Source organism: Tachypleus tridentatus, chromosome 9 (genome assembly GCF_004210375.1).
Source record: "Tachypleus tridentatus isolate NWPU-2018 chromosome 9, ASM421037v1, whole genome shotgun sequence".
NCBI classification, from domain to species: domain Eukaryota; kingdom Metazoa; phylum Arthropoda; class Merostomata; order Xiphosura; family Limulidae; genus Tachypleus; species Tachypleus tridentatus.
In genome coordinates this window covers 150,251,883-150,272,159 of record NC_134833.1, presented here as the reverse complement: position 1 = coordinate 150,272,159, position 20,277 = coordinate 150,251,883, and the positions used below count along the sequence as shown (strand labels likewise).

At 34.0% G+C, this 20,277-nt stretch overlaps 1 protein-coding gene and 1 non-coding gene across 3 annotated transcripts in view; both read right to left on the bottom strand.

Annotated features, from left to right (window-relative positions):
* Positions 1-20,277, bottom strand: part of LOC143226646 (actinia tenebrosa protease inhibitors-like) — a 128,158-nt gene that overhangs the window by 105,312 nt on the left and 2,569 nt on the right. Inside the window, exon 1 of one of the 2 annotated variants that reach the window (XM_076457875.1) lies at positions 13,515-13,573. The exons of the other annotated variant lie outside the window; for it this stretch is intronic. The gene's annotated coding sequence lies outside the window, so the exon portion shown is untranslated. Of the gene's footprint in view, positions 1-13,514; positions 13,574-20,277 lie in introns of those variants that run through there. 2 annotated transcript variants of the gene reach the window in all.
* Positions 18,969-19,042, bottom strand: TRNAT-AGU (transfer RNA threonine (anticodon AGU)). The gene has a single exon. It is a non-coding gene; the product is annotated as a tRNA-Thr (tRNA).

The window sequence follows — 20,277 nt, the reverse complement described above, 5'->3', positions numbered from 1 at the left end:
GAATCTAAACTACTAAAAACATAACTTCTCGAGATATTTTGTCTTAAACTTGTAACTGTGGTTACAATAATCTCTTATATAGGAAGCCGCCCGGCATGGCCAGGTGGGTTAAGGCGTTCGACTCGTAATCCGAGGGTCGCGGGTTCGAATCTCGGTCGCACCAAACATGCTCGCCCTTTCAGCCGTGGGGGCGTTACAATGTGATGGTCAATCCCACTATTCGTTGGTAAAAGAGTAGCCCAAAAGTTGGCGGTGGGTGGTGATGACTAGCTGCCTTCCCTCTAGTCTTACACTGCTAAATTAGGAACGGCTAGCATAAATAGCCCTCGAATAGCTTTGTGCGAAATTCCAAAACAAACAAACAAACCAAGCAAAATCAGTGACAGTATCTGGCATGATTGAAGCATCTGCAATGACAGTTGAACAATTGCGGGTATTGCGAACAGAGGAAAATTACAACAAGATATTTGATGAAGCTGAGAAAAATGTAACTTCCCTAGATCTGGTGCCTATTGAACTACCACGCATTCACAGACCCCCCCAGAAGAATAACAGGTGATGGCTCAGCACACCATTGTGCAACAGCTAGAGATTACTACAGGAGCCAATATTTTGAATTTGTGGACACAGTCATAGAACATCTGATCACTAGATTCAATGCTGACAACAATGACTTGAGACAATATCTGGCACTTGAGAACATGATCATATCTGGCAAGATGGACAACTCGGTTATAAAGTTCTATCTAGAAATCTCTGCACAACGGCTCGAGTTTCAGTTGCCCATGTTCAAAGGAACAACAAAAGCAGTATCTCTGAAAGGTGCGAAGGATGATTACTGTAACATGCACGAAACAAACCAGCAGAGGTTTAGTGAAGTGTTTCTTGTCATGAAAATTTTACTTGTATGTCCAGTATCCAGCTGCGACTGTGAACGCAGCAGCTTTTCTGCATTAAGATGGTTGAAGACGTAGTTAAGGTCAACTATGTCTCAGTGCTGCCTCAACCATGTGGCAGTTTGTCACATTCACAAAGATGAGGTGGACAAGATACATATAGAAGAGCTCATGAAATAATTCATAAACAGATCATCACAAAGGAGGTCTACGTTTGGGAACATGTAGACTAGAGGACTAAATGAATCTTACTTCAATGAAAAGTATGAATAATTATGTGTTACATTGTATTGATGTGTAATTTTCAACAGTTCGCAAAGACATTTTAATTATTTTTATCAAACAACAATAACAGTTTTTCAGTATATATAAACTTATCAATGGTAATTACTAATTTTATTAATATTTGAAAACGTAATTCATGCAATGAAAGCTATTAGTAATCTTGTCAAGTATAATGGCCATCTTTTATACTGTGCAGTGTGCAGGAATAAATTCATGTGGCAGTTAATGTGTGACACATTTGTCTTTATTCTATTAACATTTTGAAAACTGTTCACAACACCTCACTTATACAAACCTACATGGAAACCTTGAAGTATCGTGGCAACAAAATTACTCTGTGACTGCATGTTTACAGCTTTCAGGTTCACGTAATCAGAGATTACCAATTTGTAAATTGAACAGTAGCCATAAGTGGTTACAAAAGTCATCCCCCCTATCGGGTGTAAAAAATCTACGCCCCTGAACATAAGTATTACAATGCATTATTAATAAACAGTGCCATAATCACAACAATACAACAAGTACAAAGTTGTATTGAACCATGAAATGTATATAATATTTAACAAATGTATGTTAACTTGGTTTCTAGGTAACGGCCAAGGCTTGTTCAAAATGACAACAACGTCGTCATGGCAACTAAAATATTATTACGTTTTTATATTATTTTTCTAAATAAATTATCAACACAGATACAGATAACTTTGTTGTACTGCAATTCCAGGTTTAAGTGTTATAAGTTATAAACAAATCTCATGTTGTTTTTTATTTATAAAATTCAAGCAAAACTGATATTGTAGAACATTGTAGAAGCAATTCTTTTGAGGTTTACTTCATCTAGGCTTGTCCAAGTTTAAATTACATTAATGTCGTTGTTAACCCTAAAATATTATTATGTTTTTAACTTCATGTGTTGTCCCTCGTCCGAACCACACATTACTTTAGGTCTTAACAGAACCGGAAATAAGCTATTGTTGCGTCTTGTGAATGGTCACCTCGTTATCTTGTTATAAAAATAACACGTGCTACTGAATTATAAAATACATATAATATCTCACAACTGGATATTTAGTTGGTTTCCAGGTAGCGGCCAATGCTTGTTTAAAATGACAAATATGTCGTCATAACAACAAAAATATTATTATTTTTCTAAATTTAATTCCAATAAAGATATCAACACAGATACAAATAATTTTGTTGTACTAAATGTACTTGCAGTTTTATTTATTTATAAAATGCAAATAAAACTAGTATTGTAGAACATTGTACAAGCAATTCTTTTAAGGTTTACTTCATCTACGCTTGTCCAAGTTTAAATTAGATTAATGTCGTTGTTAACCCTACAATATTATTAGGTTTTCAATTGACTTGTTGTTCGGCATCCATAGTGACTCACAATCATATCAACAACTGACATCTCTCTTGGTATTTTAGACACTTCCTGCAAAGTGTGGTAATGAGTAATGTGGTAAATAACAAGTGTGGTAATGAATAATGTGGTAAATAACAAGTGTGGTATAAATTTATGTTTCGTTTTCTCCTTTTCAGAAACGAGCAAACGATTTTATCTTTCGTTTCATAAGCCAAGTGTATTAGGCGTTCGACTCGTAATCCGAAGGTCGTGGGTTCGAATCCCGGTCGCACTGTTTTTCAACGGATGTGGGACTTCTGCATGAGTTATCACAAATAAAATCTGTGTCTTTAATATGTTATTAACGAGCCCTCAGAGAAAAAAACTGGTTAAAAATGGCGTATAAATAAACCACTGTGACGTATTACAAGTATGTCAGTTTCAACCACGTGATATACAAAATATCCATCTGTAATTTCACGTTCCTATTCTGTACTGTTTATTACATATGACTTGCTCAACTGTGAAACTGTAATCACTCAGTAATTTTTTACAGTACTGACTTTTTCATTCAGCGTTCATCATCTTGTAAAGTTTCATATTATAGGTCATTCGTGAACGTTATATTCAGTAAGTTACAATAAAATGATTGGATCATCTACAATGAACAGAGGTATATATTTCATTATCTCTGTGTATAACCAGAATTTACTGACAACAGTAAAGTTTTATTTATCTAAGAAGACAGATGCTTCTATTGATAAAAATTCAAAATAAAAACCAAAGAGTATTTCGTAAATAATAAAAATTTGTAACCGACAAAGATAGTTACGTACAAACCTGCTGTACAATTATACTCAATAATAGTACAGTAAACCAATGTCTGATACGCACATAAAATCAGTGCCATACGTTATACTGTTTTCTCGCGTTTTTATACGACAAATTTGTTTCAAATAGTTTTATTAGTATTTATTATTTATATTTAAGTATTTTCGTATTTCTCCAAGTTAAAAATATTCTCTTTAAAAGCATTTTTATTTACGTATACTATAGGATTACAATTATGTGTTCTCGATTTTAGTAATACAGAATGTCGTGATAATAGAAATACGTGTGGAGACGACGTAACATATTTTAAACGTAAAGGCACTTGAGAAAATTTTATATACTATCTCCTGCCATCTAGCGACATTATTCAGAAGTACTTATGATTGGGTAACATGAAACAAAATTCATTTCATTTCGATTAACTCGAGATAATTCGTTTGAGCAAATGTTTATTCGTAATTTATGATTATGTTCAGGATTTATACTATTGCTTCACTTCATTGTTAATGTTTGGTTTCCAATGAATATATATATCATGAAACTACGGTAGTTACCAGTTCTTTAACAGTGCTCAATTTTTGTTTGTCACAAAGTGCGGTGCTATCCCTCAGTACCTAGGGATGGGCCAAGAAATAATGCTTACAAATAACTACTAAAGTTGAGTTATAGCCTCATTTGAGTACCTTATTTGCAATAAGAAGCATTTCTCAGATTCTGAGACTCCCATTAATATTTCAAAGTGTTGCTAATATGGAAACTAGCTAAAGAGACAAAGTGTTTATCCTTCCTTTTCGTATCACACGTATTTCTATATTTAGATAACAGTTTCATGTGTGAAAGAATTCCGAATTTATCCGAAAGATTTTATCCAACAGTCAGCACAGGAAACATGCTAACGAAACATTTTTCAACACCAGCAGAAACACGCAAGACATGGCGCACCCAACTGTCACCTTATTGTATTTTTAGTGTACCAATGCGCACCCACCTGTCACCTTACTGTATTTTTAGTGTACCAATAATCAACATTCTTTATTTTCATTTTAGGCACAAATTTCGGGATCCTCAAAGACAGGTTAAGACCAGGGATTAGGATTGGGTTTTCTCGGGATTGTCCCATTTCCCAAACTTCAAATTCTTATCATAGAATCTACCGACATCCCTCCATATTTTGTGATAGTCGGCGGTCTTTTCTTGCTTGTCGATCAAAACCGTATTCTTTCATGAATGCATGTGTCAGTAATGTTCGTGTGTATTTATGTGTATGTGTAGACGCCAACGTGTTTTTTGGTTTGTTTTGTTTGTTTTGTTTTTTTAATGTCTCATAAAGCTACTCGTTGGCTATCTGTGCTAGCCGTCCCTAAATTAGCAGTGTAAGACTAGAGGGAAGGCAGCGAGTCATCACCACCCACCGCCAACTCTTGGGCTACTCTTTTACCAACGAATAGTGGGATTGACCGTCATTTATAACGCCCCCACGGCTAAAAGGGCGAGCATGTTTGATGTGACGGGGATGCGAACCCGCGACCCTCAGATTACGAGTCGCACGCCTTAACACGCTTGGCCATGCAGGGCCTTGTTTTTTGGTTTCTTTTCGTATTGCTTAACCTAATATCCTATCACGAGTGGGTTAAAGAGAAAGTAAACTGAGCACATGCAGTTGATTTTCACCCAGAACTCCGACTAAGAGCCAGTTAAATGTTAAACCGAAATACCTTCCACGTTTTCTCCTCTTCCCGAAATTCTTGATTTAACTGAGCTTATCAGGTATGTGGGTATCAAGTCATCCTTAAGTAATGCCCGATTTTAGGTTCAGAAAAAGAGGATTTCAAACACTTTTAATGTTATTTAATCAGTAATGTATGTTCAGTTATTAATTACTTCCTGCCAACGATTAACAAGCTTCTGAATGTCACTTCTATAAAATTCTCGGGGTTTGGAGAAAAAGAATGAGAGGGTAGTTTTAACATCTTCATGTGTTCCAAGCTCTTTTCCATCAAGATAGTTCTGCAAACTTTGGAATACATGATAATCAGATGGGGGAAGGTCTGGAGAATAAAAAGATGCGGAAGTTTTTCCCAGTCTAGCTCTTCAATCTTTACAGATGTGATTCTTGCTGTATGGGACCATACATTATCCTGGTATAACAAAACACATTTACGATTGGTCCAAAGTAGGCCTCTTTTCTTTCAGTGTAACATTTAAGTGCTTGAATTGTTGACAATAGAAGTCTGATGTAATCTTCACATTGAGTGGCAGCAACTCAAAGTGGATCACACCAACAATATCCCACCAAACACTTAACAAGACTTTCCTAGGATGGAGTTCCATTTTGGGCTGTACTCTATCCAGCTTACCTGCATTGAGCCATTTTCTGTGGCGCTTAACATTTCTGTAAAATATGCATTTTTCATCTCCAGTCACTAACTGTCCAAAAAAGGTGAGTTACGTTCACGAGAGTGCAGAGAAGTACAAATGTCCACTCTTGCTCTAAGATTGGCTTCTGTCAAATCATGGGGACCAATTTTCCAAGTTTTGGACACCTTTCCAAGCTGTTGCAGATGACAGTGAACTGTTGAATGAAACTTCTGTACTAGTTCTTCAACTGTTACAGCACAATCTTCATCAAGTCATCATTAAACTCAACCCGACCCTGAACGTGGCGCATCACTTAAGCTGTAGTCATCTGAACTGAACTTTCGAACCCCTTCAACATTTTCTTTAATTGAGACTCTGCACCATAAACACCTTGAATGTTTTGTGTAGTTTCTACTGTATTGTTGTCCTTTTAAATTCATAAATCATTACATGTGCTCCTCAGACACATCCATCTTCATAAGGGTTTATTTGATTAATGATTTGAAAAAAGTGGAGTTGATTTAGTTTCTTTTATTTTATTTGAACATTTTTATACATGTCCTACTACATGTTAGTCATTAAAGTTTTCTACAAAGACAGGAATGATGATGCACCTTCTGTATTAAATTTTCGGACATTATCGGATGACCTGATACATGTATGGTACAATACTTCATGGCCGTGGATTTGTGTGGTTTGGTTTGTTTTGAATTTCGCGCAAAGCTACACGAGGGCTATCTGTGCTAGCCGTCCCTAATTTAGCAGTGTAAGACTAGAGGAAGGCAGCTAGTCATCACCACCCACCGCCAACACTTGAGTTACTCTTTTACCAACGAATAGTGGGGCTGATCAAAACATTATAACGTCCCACGGCTGAAAGAGCGAGCATGTTTGGTGTGACACGGCATTTTAAGTTATTCTGAATCAACTCTCACTAAAAAATGCAACAAAATCCTGTTGCTACTGTACAAAGTGACGTCACCAGTAAAATCATCAGTTTCTGATACTTCTTTGTTGTTCGTTTCTCTAGGCCCACTAATAGTACATCTGTAAGTCTACAGATTTACAACGATAAAATCAGGGGTTCGATTCCACTCTGTGGGCTCACCAGATAGCCCGATGTAGCTTTACTATAATCAAACACACGTATATACATTACTGTAAATCTGATGAAGACAAAATAATTTGTAACTAACCATTGACACTTTCATATAAAACTTTCCAGCAAGTGACATTGACAAGTGATCCAGCCTTCACATGTCTTTCTGGATTTTCGTAACTTCAGAGGAACTAGAACCGTTATTTTTGTACGAATATACCGAAGTAGTTTTATTTGAGAAGTAAAATTATTATTTATTTATCTACAGTTTACTGCACCCTGATACAATATACATGTAACAGTATAATGGACGCCACAGAATTAAAGTTGTTAATAAAACAGTATAATTAAAATAATTGAAATTACTAACAATACATGTTTTGATTTTTAACAGTGTAATTAATCGATATTTTCAAAATAAAATGCTACAATATACAACTGTTTAACTGTGTTTTAATCGTATTGTTACAATTACAAGAAAGAGGTATTACACCATGACAAGTAAACATAATTTCATAACTGGACGTTAACTTGGTTTCTAAGTTACACCCAGTACATGTTTAAAATGACATTAACGTTGTCACGACAACAAAGATATTATTACCGTGTTTCTCCGATAATAAGACCTAGTGTGATTTTTCGGGATAGTTTTAATATAAGCCCTACCCTTAAAATAAGCCCTAGTTAAGAGTGGCAGGAAGAGGAAAGAAATAAAAAAAAAATTAATTTATTAATTAGTTTAATAGTTAGCTAATTAGTTTGTTTAAGTATTAATCAGTTAGTTTAATAGTTTAATAATAGTTTATTTTAAATGGTTAGTTTAATAATAGTTTATTTTATATGGTTAGTTTAATAGTTTTACTTTGTGACTTCATTTTTTTAATATATCAAAATAAGACATCCCCCGTAAATAAGCCCTAGTGTCATAGTTTGGAGTTAAAATTAATATAAGCCCTGACTTATTTTCGGAGAAACACGGTATGTTTCTTTAATTGAGAAGTTTAGGACAGATGATATTTAATGTGACACAAATAACTTAGTTTTACTAAATTGTGCTTTCACGTTGTGTTTTAACAATCATTAATTGCTAAACTAATTGTTTGATTTATTTATAAAACTCAAGTAAAATGAGTCTCATTGAAAGTTGAAGAAGCAGTTAGATGTCTCTATCAGCTTTATAGTAACGAATCAAAACACGTGTGACAAAGATGTTTAACAGGTCTTCGTAATTGTCTTTCAAAATCTTTAAAAGAAATGTTGAAAAACGAAAGTACCAATCATCACAAGACTTTTATTAATGTGTTTATCACACTGAACTGGTTATATACTTTTACCATGTTGTGTTACATCAGACTAAAAACGTTCTGTCTATACAGTCAACACACATATTACAAAAACTTACTGTCAATGTTTCTGTGTGTTATGTTCAGTTTAATATAATACATACGTGACTTGGAAAAGTGTACATTAAATTAAAAGACAACAACTTTAACCCTACTTTAAAAAACATGAGATGATTTTCCTCTAACCAGACGAAGGTGTTTCACCAGTAGCTTCTGACCGATATTACTGAGGAGATAAGAAATATCTATACAGACAGAAAGATATTTAAATATCTCTTGAGAAACTCGGGAGAATTTAAAATATGTGATAATTTCGAAGGTCTGAACGCTGATAATAAGGAAAGTTTCAATGTATACCACGTGACTATAAAGTAATGTCTGAAATCGAGCATATATTGATAGCATAGTTAACAATAGTTCTGTTTATAGCTTTAAGTATAAAACATGTATCAGTATAGATTCTTTAAATGACTATATCGGATACTCTAAAGTTTGTTTGTTTGTTGAAATTATGCACAAAGCTACACAGTAGATTATTTATGTTCTTCCAACCACGGGTATCGAAACCTAGTTTCGCGGTGTGAGTCTGCCCACATACTGCGGAGGGTGCACTTAAAAGTAATTTCTTCACAAATACTTTCATAAAATAAGTTTTAAAACTGTTGGTTGTTGTCAGGTACAACATTTTTATGGGTAGTTTGTATGTAATAACAAACGGATGAAAGTGATACCAATACTACTTGTATCACTTACGTGTTAGGACATGTAATGGCCTGGTGGTCACAGTGATCCTATTGCAATCTCTTAAAGTAATATTCTATTTTACTATTCAGTTAGAGTAGTTCAAGAGTTGGTTGTAAGTTGTTGAGTATGTGACCTCCTTTATTCACTTCTAATATGGGGATAACTTATCATTTTAACTTTGTCATCACCACAACAACACAATACTATTGTATTAAATATAAGATTATTTACTATACATGTAGCAGTGTCTTTACTGGAACTCAAGGTCAGTAAAAGGCAGAGATAATTCGTTCATTGCTTCATGAGATAGTTTCTACTGAATATTTGTTTCATCTTACAAATCCTGCATGCTACTCAAAGATAAATTTGAGAATACCATACCACTAGGAATCTCAGAACTGCTGGTATGGGTATTAACACTTTTATTGGTAAGGAGAAAACAATGTTGCGACCTACCAAGGTCATCTTAAGGTTGACCAAAACGTTGTTCTCTTTTTATCAGCAAAAGTGTTAACACCCAAACAGGCGTTCTGAGATACATTTTTATTTCAAGTGGATTTCTCGTGATCAAGGACCATACCGCTATAGTTAGGGTTATCTTATCTGTATTATAGTTTTGACCAACAGGACTACAGCTAATCTTAACCAATCAATAGCTTTGACCAACTAACGTATGTTCACCAGTGTTTTGGCACTGTACAATTTACTGCCTTCACAAACTGTCTTCTATTGTGACCATGTCAAACTGTACTATAATTTTACCTAAAGGACTATTCCATGAACTAGAAGCTTTAAAGCAGGATATCAACACCTAAACTGGAAACAGCCAAGAGAGCTCATTGAGTAGTTTTTCTGTAAACAAACAAATCTACTTGTCGATAACATACTTTGAATCAAATAGTTTATACGATAGATTTTTATGACTGGTTTAAATTGTAAAATTAACTTAGCTGTTTATACTGTACGATTAATCGACTGTTGATACTATACAATTAACGGAATGTTAAATTTTAAGATATTTATCAAATTATTCACATAATACGACAAGAACTGTCTCTGTTTGTTAGGTTTAGCTAACTGTAGACTGATTGCCACTTTTTATCTTACAAGTACAAAAAGAAATGCTTGAACAGTATTTGTTGACTTAAGCCTGCTGTGTTACACGTCCGAATCAAGGTTACCTTACGTAATGTAAAGAAACCGTAGAAAACGAGACACAAAGTCAGTCCACCACGTGATCAGAACTTTTATGTTTTGTTGTTTCTTTTCCTTTTGTAGTTAAGTGGAAAGCTAAACACTGGTCTGTCTATGCAGTGACTACGATGAATATATAAAACCTGTTCTCACAACATAAGATTTCAAGAGAAGTGACAAAGACCTGTAACGTTATCCTGATAAAGAATGAACAAATACACTTTAACAATCACGAAACTTACGGTATTACCACTAAAGAAAGCCAATATTTGATGTTACTAGTCAGGTAAATGAAAAATTCGTGTACTAACGAAAACATTTACACAAACACAGAGTGTGATAAAGACAGACATTAATGACAGAATGTTAGATATACCAACTTTCAGAGAGATATAAATCGCCTTTAAACAACATAATAACACAAAGTTATCTAACAGAATTACTCTTGTGTTTGAAAACAAGAACACCATTACTCTTGAAGATAACAGATATGATGTTATGAAAGTCTCATTGGTAAAATATGAAAAGGAACCAAGTGGCAGCACATAGATTTGTTACAATAATCTGTAGAGAATGAAATATTCACTTGACAGTGAAGCTATAACTAATGGAAGTTTTAATATGAGACATATACATTGGAAAAAACACTCGTACATTATGACAGTTTTATTAACCATTGAAAGAGATCACGACTGTAAGAAGTTATATACAAAATACTATCACCCAATAACAAAACAAACAATGTATCACGTGATTTTGCCTTGAAACAATTATACAAAACAAAGTGTTCTTGTGTTACACTTGTTATTACCCATCATCTAAACACAACAATTCTCCTCTTACTGAATGAACACTTATCTCGTTCAACTTAATGATCAAATAACATTATTGTTTAGAGAAATTCCTGTTCTTCTATTCAGCCACCCTCCCATTGGTAATAAGGTTTAAAACTTGTTTATATACCGTTTTAGTATTATTTACGATGGATTCATTTTTTTCTTTGAAATACTTAAGCCTAAAAGGCCTTTTCCAAGTGAAGTCAAGAATATAAGTTTTCTCGACGACACTGAACTTGGTAAAGTGAGAATAATATTATTTATGTCTGCTGAGTATTGTTCTGGGAAAAATATTTTATTTTCCAGTCATCACGAAACGTGGTTAAAACGGAAAATAAATGATAAACCAAGACTTCCGCAATTCCTGGAAAGAGGAACAACAGTAACAGGAAAAGCCAGTGCTGTAATTCTGGTGGAAGCTGTTTACAAACATTTTTTTAGGCTCAGCCTTTATCACTTCCCTTCCATCTCAAATCACTTCCTTTCCATCTCAACGCGAATCTCTCTAGAATTTTACACCGGATTGATTTATATTGTTTAAAAAAACAACAAGATGTGAGATGAAAAACTTTGGACTTCCTGATGTTAAAATACTAGTAATAATAAAGGTAAACATTCGAGGGTGAATACAGTCTCAACATGGTTAACTTTGATACCTTAACAATCGTGAAATACAAAGAAAGTTTAAACTGTCTCTATCGATGTTTGTAATAATCTATGTTTCTGTTACATTCCATGTAAGTCGTTTGACATACACACAAATAGTTCACGAAACCTGCAAATTATACATAGTTGAAAGTTAACAAAACAAACTTGTAGTTTTTACAGTTTCAACACCAGTAGGCCTAATATTTGTGACGTTTATACAAGCTGTAGATGTTTCTCTATTTTTTCTTAATTTGTCCATTTTGGATACTATATAAGAGATTTTGAAAATGTAACATCTATTTTTGTTCTACAAACTGGTGCTCATGAAGCCTTTCCTGAAAACCAGAAGTCGTTAAGTCGGTTCGGGAATATTCAGAGTTAAAACTGTAACTTTTAAAGTATTTTTCTGCGTATACATAAACAGCGTTTTAAGTATTTTGTCTTTCATTAACTGTCGCATTTGTGTCACATTCAAGAGGCGTTTCCCGATAACTACTGATGATTATTTATATTCAGTAAGGTACCCAAGTAGGAGAGGTATCATCGTGCTGTGGGAAAGTTTTTAAAACATCGCTAAAGTTTACTTTATTATTTTACATTTAGTAGATGTACATGTATTATAAAATTTCAATTATATATAAATCGTCAACCACATTTACTTTCATTTTAGGGTCGTTTTAAATTGACGATTGAATTGCTTGTATAGTCATAGCTAAAAAACTCTAAAGTGTTGTGTGTAACCCGTGGGTTACATTGTAACGAGTATAACCTGCAGGTTATTAGATAATTATGTTGTTTTTAAAACTTTATAGGGAATAATTATTAAATTATGTATATCATGTGCAGTATAAATACAATATTTTTATATTGCTGTTTGCTTTGAATTTCGCGTGAAGCTACACGAGGGCTATCTGCGCTACCAGTCACTAATGTATGAATGGAAGCCTAAAGGGAAAGCAGATAGTCATCGCCACCCGGGCAACTCTTGGGCTACTCTTACCAAAAAATAGTGGAATTGAGTATGATTTTATAACGCTCCCACAGCTGAAAGGATGCATGTTTTGACAGGGATTCGTATCAATAAACCTCAGAATGTGACTCTAGCATCTCAACCACATGACCATGACGGGTTTAAATGTTATTATTTTCTATTTGTTTCCATCACAACATCTAAAAGTGTTGACATGAAATCTTTATGGATGTTGTTCCATTATATTTGTACCGACCTATATTTTAATGTTAAAGAATAATTTCCATTACTTTAAATCAACTTCTGTTTTAAATTCTTCTAATTTATCATTATCTTTAAAACCTAAGGCCATTAATATTCTCCTTCGTTTGAAAAAAATTCTTGTCAGAAATTTAAATTCAATATTAGATCCTATATCAAAGCTTACCGAATAACAGTAAGACAATAAACATTTTTTACAAACCTGAAAAAAGCAGACAAACAGTTTGCTGTTGTTTAATATTGCTTTCCGTTCCCGCCACCAGCCCCGTAAATAAATTTCTCACACTGGTGGCTTTATGGATCGTAATAATATCTTGGTATAATAGCTTCACAAGGTCCTGTAATAGGTGGAGTGGCAGTCTTTATCCAGACCTGTGAAAGTATAATATGATCATTCCCTCTTGAAGTAAGCACGTTTAATATAGTATATCTTAGGATACTAGACACTTCGCATAATAACTGTTTAATACACTATATTTACAGCTAGAGTTTTAAACACCAGTTAACGTTCACAATTAGGATGTTTTTAGACAATTATTTTCACAAGTAGTTCTATCATATCAGACATTTTGTGCCAAATAGCTTGACACCAAAATTCTAAAGTTTTATTAAAACCTAGCAATTAATTTGAAGTAATAAAATGAAATAAATAATTATCACCATGTGATATATTTTTCATGATCGTTACAAACAACTCCTACCTGTTGTTTCTGACAAGTTACACAGTGAACAACTATTGTTATCTCTATATCCACTTTTCGAAAACTGACTAACATAGACTAAGTCATAACTAACCATGAACACTTTTGTATAAAACTTCTGTCACCAAGTGACATTGACAAGTAATCTAAACTTCCGTTGATTTTCTGGAATTATGAAGCTCCGAGAAAACTATTATCTTTAACTTTCGTGCCAATGTCCTGAACCGGTTTTATTAACCTTAATACAAGAAAACACACATTTATTAATAAATTAACAAGAAAAATAAAATAGCGTAAATAACAACAAGAGATTTTCTCATGTTAGTTGCAGACACCTCTTATAGAACTCGCAACAAAAAAATACAACCAAATATGTGACTACTAAAAGTAAGAAAACAACCAATACTTTTATATAATAATCTTTCTCGTTTCTTACAAAAAATATAAGTTTGTATCGTGAGTCTAAAGTTGAACAAGATCTGAAATCTCTCAGGAGATGACGGAGCTATGAGTTATACGTTTATACTTTTAAAAGCTCAGAGTATTTCTTTAAATTCTCATGCCAAGACTAATAAATTAGTGCTTCGAACTAATGGACGTTAACTTGGTTTCTTGGTGACGGCCAAACATTGTTTTAACATACATTAATGAAGCCATGACGATTAAAAAAAACTATTATATTTGTTTAATTCGTAAGTTATAGTTTACTTCAAAAAACACTTTAGTGTATAATAATTTAATTTTTTTCAAAATGTACTTTCAGATTTAGCTTTAAAATTTGTTGACAATTTATTTATTTATAAAATTCTAGTAAAACAGGTTTCGTAAAGCATTGTACAAGTACCATATGCACCCTGGAGTGTCAAGTGCTCTTTGACCTCTTTCTTTACTTTATATGGTCATGCAGTGTTGGTTGGTGTTGTTCAGAGTGAGCTGACATTCTCCGACCCTTTGTCCATGTACTGGTATACATTTACAGACATTCTCTTGCTCTACTAGGGTGAAGTATGTGGGTTTTTTTCCCTTTCTTATATATTTGTATATTTTTTCTCCCTTTTTTTATTTTGTATTTAAAATATATCTTGATTGGAGAGAGGTGATTAAGGCTATCTTCATCATGTATGTTATTGTACTGTGTCTGTCTGGTATGGTTGGTATGTTTGTGTATGAATTTAGATGATGTGGTTCTGGGAACTCTGTATACTGTTGTAAGGAATGTGTTTTGTGTTGTTTGCAGCTTGGTTTTAATAATTGTGTTACTTACAGTTATCCAAGCTGAAGCTGTATAGTTTATTACTGGTCTAATGTATGTTTTATAAATTGTTAATATATTGTCTATTGATGCTCCACTGTTCTTACCAGTTAGACTCCTAGCATAGTTGGTTCTTCGCCAGACTTTACTTTTAATTTCACTTACATGGTTAATCCATGTTAATTTTGAGTCGTAGATTAAACCTAGAAATTTTGCTGATTTGGTAGTCTGAAGTAATGTTCCATTCATATATATTTCAGACTGTAGTTTTTTGTGTTTTGTCAGCTTTGTAAAGATGACAACTTGTGTTTTTGCTGTATTTATTTTTAATCTGTATTTTTGACAGTTTTCACTTATTCTATTTAGTTGTGGTTGTATGTTTGTGGCTACTAATGTTGGTGTTGTGGCACTTTTTCCAGACTGCCGCATCATTAGTGAATTATGGGAAGAATCCATGATTAGGATCCTTCAATGGCAAATTGTTTCCATACATGACGAAGAATACAGGGCTATCCACCCCTCCATGATGGACACCAGCTTCTCATACATGATGAAGAGTAGACGGCAATCCACCCCTCCATGAGGAATACCAGCTTCTCCATACATGATGGGCTAGTACAGGGCTATCCACCCTCCATGAGGGACACCAGCTTCTCCATACATGATGAAGAGTACAAAGCTAACCACCCCTCCTTGAGGGACACCAGCTTCTCCATACATGATGAAAGAGTACAGGACTATCCACCCCTCCATGAGGGACACCAGCTTCTCCCATACATGATGAAGAGTACAGGGCTAACCACCCCTCCTTGAGGGACACCAGCTTCTCCATACATGATGAAGAGTACAGGACTATCCACCCCTCCATGAGGGACACCAGCTTCTCCATACATGATGAAGAGTACAGGGCTAACCACCCCTCCATGAGGGACACCAGCTTCTGGAGTGAAGTATTCAAGAATGGTTCTCTCTACATTTACTGTGATTTCTAGAAAGTTGGACAGCTAGCAAATAACTCCACGCGGTAGTCACAGTTCATTCATTCGGAACCGTAGACCGCTGTGCCATACAGTGTCAAATACTTTTTTTTAATGTCAACAAAGAAGGCGACAGTGCATTGTTTATTGTTAAAGCTGTCTAATATCTCTACAGTTAGTCTAACTAAGTAGTTTGTTGTTTGTTTAAATTTTCTTAATCCATTTTGTTCTTCTGGTAATTTTGATGTTATCTCAAAGAATGTGGAGAGTCTATTATTTATTATTATTTTAACAATTCTGACTACACAGCTGGTCAGGCTGATTGGTCAGTAGCTATTAGTTTTATTGACTGGCTTTTCTACCTTATAAAACTTTAATATATTCTCATGCTTCCAAAAAAACTGCTATGTATCCAGAGGATAGAGATAAGTTGAAAAGTGCTTTCAGGTGGTCAAACTATTTCGGAGTGCCTTTTTTCTAGGAAGAAGGCTTGTATTTCATCTTCACCTGGAGATTTGTTTTTTTGTTTTCATTGCTTCATGAAGTTCACGTGTAGATATGTCTTTCGTTAGGATCGTGTCTTCCTAGTTTGTTATGTTTATTGGGAAAACTGGTTCAAATTGTTCTTTATTGTTTAGTCTATAGTTTGTGACTTTGTTATAAATATAAATATTTATTCTTGAATCAGTATGTATTTTAAAAGTGTTACGTATTTGGTGTTTTAAAGCTTCGGTTTTTTCTTTATATTTGTATACTATTGTATTATTGTATTCAAGAGTAGGATATTTCTTTGTGGCTGGATTGTCGTTGGTCAGTCGTCTAAGATGTGTCCAGAATTTTTTCGAGTCAGTTTTATTCTTTAATTTTGAGCAACACTTATCACATTTATGATTTTTTTCGTAACTTTTTTGTGCTCTTATGTGATTCTTTTATGTTGTTAATTTGTGTTTTGGTTTCTCTGTCTTTTGTTATTATCATATATCAACTTAAGAGACTTCTTCCATTATTGTTTGTACAGTTGCATCCAAGGTTAACATCGTTACTGTTGAGATCTCAATGACTATAGAGTTATGGTCGTGGGAAAATTGAGTAATGTTATGTCTAGTTACTTAAGTGGTGAACAGTATATTCCTGATATTGTTACTTTTGTTGTTTTATTTATAGAATATCCATAGTAACATGTTCGTTATTACTGCTCATACTGTGACTGATAGATCTGTTTTATACAGCATCATTATACCTCTGTTTTCATCGTTTCTGTTTATTTTTGTGTTTATATTGAGGTGTTGTTTTCTTGTGATTTTTGTGTTTGTATTGGAGTTTTGTTTTCTTGTGATTTTTTGTGTTTGTATTGAGGTGTTGTTTTCTTGTGTAACATTACTTTGTTCCTGCTGTTTATGTCTTTCGTTTCCTTTTAACCTTTGTGCATAAGTTATTTTATATGGTACTGATACGAACTAATATCTTTCCACCTTGGAAGAACAAAACTTGTATAATTACGGGAAATGAAAACAAAGACCACAGGTGTCGCTAGTTGACAGACACAGAGATATTCGGCGATTTAATAAAATATCGATTATGATTTTTCTGGAGAGCCATTAAGGATTTGGGGCAGTGGTAACTAGAATCGGGGCACGGGCATCACGTGCCAGTGTCTAACAAGATATTAGCTTATATGATATATTTCAAATTATTATTAAAACGACAGAAAACACCAGAATGGTGTGGTTTGTTTTGAACAAGTGTGTTAAGGTGTTCCACTCTTAATCTGAGGGCCGCGGGTTCGAATCCTGGTCGCATCAATCATATTCATGCTGCCTTCCCTCTAGTCTTACATCTTACACTGCTAAATTAGGGACAGCTAGCTCAGATAGCCATCGTGTAGCTTTGCGCGAAATTCAAAAATAAAGTTTTTGTGGTGAATTTTGTTTTTCCTTTTGGATGTAACAGTTGCAAAACCTTCTTGTACATTTGTGTCTGTCTCACTGTTTGTGTAGTTTACAATAGTATTGTTCTGAATGTTTACAGTTGTTCTATCAACATCCAAAGTGTTTCTGTTATGACATTTATTTTGTTAGTTGTAAGAGAAGCTCCCTCTACCACAGTATTAGATGTTTCTGCTACTTCTTTCTCGTTTTTTGAATTTTCAGACGAATTAGTAAGTTTTATTATTTTTCTATGGGCTTTTCGTCTTTTTCTAACATTATTTTATTTTGCTTTATTTACTGTGTTTAGTTCTTTCGTTGTTACAGTACATAGAGCGAACAGGGTGGAGTTTGTATCTCTGTTAAATATTTGGCCGACAACAAAACTAGACTTGTGCTTTTTTCGTCTTATTCCGGGAGCTTTTTTCCCGCTGTATTATTTGAGAATTCTTTAGGTAGCTATCGGTGTAGTTTGTTTTGTTTTTGAATTTCGCGCAAAACTGGTTTTGGAACAATTATTACAAGTTTCGTACATGTTGTGTGTGTATCTTCACCAGACAGCGTGACATTCCATAAAAGCCTGATGGTATAGGGTAGGCACTCAACTTATTACGGCAGGTATTAAAATGTGGCATTACTTTGATAAACCATAATAAACATACTTTGTAAAAATTTTATCTATAAGACATGAATGAGGTAATGAAATAAAATCGACCACAAAAATTTATACATTTTTAAAATAAATATTCAAGAAGTTTTTACATTGTTGTAAGTTTTCTTTACATGAAAAATATCGTCATTTGTTTTTGTCTTCAGCCAAACTTGTTTCTTTTTGTATAAGTATGTTTTTTATATTTTCAGTTTTTGTTTGTTTGTTTGTTTCTTTGTTCAACTGAAAAATGTGGTTCACATTGTTTTATTGAAATAGAACCATTTCTATTTAATAAGACGTACATTTTATGAACATAGTGCCGAATTCTTTGAAACAGACTCTGCACGGCCAGGTGGTTTAGACTTTCGACTCGTAATCTGAAGGTCGCGAGTTCGAATCCCTGTCGCATCAAATATGCTCGCTCTTTCATCCATAGGAGCGTTATAATGTCACGGCCAATCCCACTATTCGTTGTTTAAAGAACACCTAAAGAGTTTGCGCTGGGTAGTGATGACAAATTGCCTTCCCTCTTATGTCACGCTGCTAAATTAACGGACGGCTAGCCCAAATAGTCCTCGAGTACTTTCGCGCGAAATTCAAAAACAAACAATCTTTCAAACAGTAAAACAAATTTCATAAACTTTTCATAGGCACCGGCGAGAATCGAACTCGCGATCTCCTGTTTACTAGACAGGTGCTTTAACCAACTAAGCCACGACGCCATTAAGTGATGAACATTTTCTGAGTACTTTACTCCTGAAGCTGGTGTCCCTCAGGGAGGGTGGTTAGCCCTATACTTTTCATCATATATGTAAACAATATGGCACTGAGGGATCCAAATCATGGATTCTCTTCACAGTTCGCAGATGATGTGGCAGTCTGGAAAAGTGCCGCAACACCCACGATAGCAGCCACTAACATACAATCGCAACAAGATAGAATAAGTGAATACTGTCAAAAATATAAAATAAAAATAAACACAGCAAAAACACAACTCGTAGTGTTTAGGAAATTTACAAAACACAAAAAACAACAGCCACAATTATATATGAATGGCACTCTACTCCAAATGGCCCCATCGGCAAAATTTTTAGGTTTAACCTGTTATTCTAAACTAACTTGGATCAATCATGTGAACGAAATTAAAAAATAAAGTCTGGCGAAGAGCTATACTATGCTAGGAGTCCAACTGGTAGTAAAACAGTGGCATCTACAGATAACGTTACTAAAAAATCAATAAAACATATATTAGACCTGTATTAGATTATGCAGCTCCAGCATGGATAACTGTAAGTGATAAAATAATTGAACCTAAACTACAAACAATCCAAAACACTCTCCTCATAACTGCATACGGAGTTCCAAGAACTACATCACCTGCCAACAATACCAGATAGACTCCTACATATTACAATAATGTACTTTTATAAGAATTGGATGAAAAACGAATTACTATGCGAAATAGACAGGTACCTCATACAAGATGAAGCTAGTCCTAAATATCTCTCCCCAGTTAACTTATATTTTAAATATAAAAATAAATAAAAAGGAAAAAATATAAATTTCAAATAATAATAAATATATAGTTTATTTATATATGTATTAAAAAATGCCACCAACAAACTTGACATTCTGCTGATAGACTAAAATAACCACTACATACGAGCCACAATACATGGACAATGTCCTAAAAAGAATCAAATAATATTCAGTTCCACAATTATAAATACCAATCCGTCAAGAACATAGGTAATGGGGAGGAGAAAGAGGTCACAGAGAACCTGACCTCCAGGGTATGAACTTTTCTACTCAAACACATTCTTCTTAGAACAATGTGTAATTTTTTCATCTTGAAAACTAATTGTTATAATTACCAAATTACCTTCTCAGTTTAATATTAAAGCCCTGACGTATCTAAGTTCTCAATTTGAAACAAGAAACTTTCAAGATCTCTTTG